At 51.1% G+C, this 2,210-nt stretch overlaps 1 protein-coding gene across 1 annotated transcript in view; it reads left to right on the forward strand.

Annotated features, from left to right (window-relative positions):
* STEHIDRAFT_96294 (family A1 protease) overlaps positions 1-2,210 on the forward strand; it is a gene marked incomplete at its 5' end in the record, with an annotated part of 9,671 nt that overhangs the window by 2,240 nt on the left and 5,221 nt on the right. The window lies entirely within an intron of this gene.

Genomic DNA, 2,210 nt, shown 5'->3' on the forward strand with positions numbered 1-2,210 from the left:
GACTCAGCGGTTTGTACCCATTGTGCCCATTGCTGGACCCACTGGATATCCATGAAGGATTCCTGTAGTGTTCACTCGTTAGTGTACAGTGAGGACGTGCCCTAAAGGGTCAGCCCAGGATGTATATAAGAACCACCTGTATCGTAGAATAGTTCCCTAACTCGATCTCCTTTGCTTCTCGCCATACTCAGTGTGACCTTGTGTCCTGGTGTATCCAGCCCCAAGCCCACGGTCTCAGTTCACCCATATTCTCTCTGGGCTAGTGCCCCTAGGACAAGCGCTCCTAGTACTCACATTCGTACGCCGACACCCTCAGCTACAGGGTTAGGCTTGGTTTGGGTTTGGTTAGGGTTTGGCTATAGGTGACGCCTTAGGTTTAGTACCAGGCTACCTTAGCATTAGATCGAGTTCTCATACTCGGCCGGGCTATCGTCCCTTTGAGTTGTTTCGGTTTTCATTGAGTGTTTTCGCATCTCTCAGATAAACGGAGGCTGACAGTTTTATCCCCTACGATACATAACTGCCCCATTCCCTCCGTTATCGCGAGTTACTCGTGTTGACACTCTCCCCACACACACACACACCCATCATCACAACATCCACTCACTACGCCTTTCGGGCCTCTAGTGTTTTAATCCATACTATAACGTTCAGCGTAGCATCATCTACGTTGTCCTATACTGTACAGTCCTTGCAATAGGCCGAGAAGGCTGAGCTTGGATTCCCCTATTCCCAATACAGAGGAATAGCTCGAACAACTGCGTTTAGATTTTGAATTGTAATATCGAATCTATAGGACTAGCGCAGCTCAAAAGGTTGTCACTGCTAGTGAAATAGATAGAGAAAAGCAGTACAAGTCTGATCCGACCGTAAGAGTGAAACTCTAGGCCGAATTAGGAGACTGGAAGGATTAGAACTTTATAGTAGTGAAGAAGAAGGATCAGAGTCCGGTTCAGAAGAAACCAGTAGCGATTCGATACCTGTAGAACCACACCGTACCCCTGCGCAATCACAAACAAATACACCATTCCCCGGGACTAGAGCTCCCACCCCACCAACAATGTCAGTGTTCACGACACAAGAGATGTCGTCTATGTTAGACACCATCACCAGGGGTCTCGACGCAGTAAACACGGCGATCACGGCACAGCAGACCAAGATCGACAACATTTTGGATGTCCTGAACAACACGGTCGCTATTCAGAGCGCAAACACGGTTGGAATTCGCGATCTTGGAACACACACGGACGCCTTAAGGGCACAAGTCTCGGCACTGTCGGCAACGATCAGTAGAACCCCGGCGGCAGTAGCAGCAGGTACAAGCACAGGCAAGGGTGTCGTAGCGAAACCTTCGATGTTCAACGGCAGCGGTGACCTCTCATCATCTCGGTTCTTCCTGGCGACTTTCGTAAATTGGGCACAGAACCAGGGAACTGCAATGAACGTAGCAAACCCGGATGGCAGCTGGACACGGAACGATCAGAAGTGGATTGGATCAGCTCTGAACTTCCTCACGGACAAGGCACAGTCATGGGCACTCCCTTATCTGGAGAAGCTTGGTTTAGGACAGTTGGCGTTTAAGGACTGGCCTGAATTCGAGACCGCTTTCCGTAAACGGTTCGAACCGGTTGACGTTAAAACCACGGCTCAACAGGCGCTGGAAGGATTATCCCAAGGCAGAGGCTCAGTGGAACAGTACAAAGCCAAGTTCGATGAACATGCCCCTCGCACTGGTTGGCCTGATACTGTCCTCGCCCGCGAATTCCGTGATGGTCTCTCTGAACGTGTCAAGGACGTAATGATCAATCTGACGTACAACAAGGAGAGCTTGGACGACGTCTACCGTGCGGCACAAACGGCTGGTGAACGTATCCGTGAACGTGATCAGGAGAAATCTGGCAAGAGTAGGCACTCTACCGTTTCCTCGATCCCGGCTCCAGACGCAATGGACATCGACGCTACTCGGGTGACCAAGGTACAGGCCCCGGCTAAAAACACTGGTTCTAACGGCAAAACCTACGACGACTTCAAGCGGGCCATGGTGAACAAGTGCAACAAGTGTGGATCTTCGGAGCACGTCGCTAAGAATGGCAACCATGAGCGCGACGTCTGCTACCACTGCAAGAAGGTTGGTCACAGGAGCACGGCTTGTATGCGCAAGTTCATGGGTTTCCCGGCTACGCAGCAGGTTAGTGCCGATGCGGGTGCGT

The sequence above is a fragment of the Stereum hirsutum genome (genome assembly GCF_000264905.1).
Source record: "Stereum hirsutum FP-91666 SS1 unplaced genomic scaffold STEHIscaffold_6, whole genome shotgun sequence".
NCBI lineage: Eukaryota > Fungi > Basidiomycota > Agaricomycetes > Russulales > Stereaceae > Stereum > Stereum hirsutum.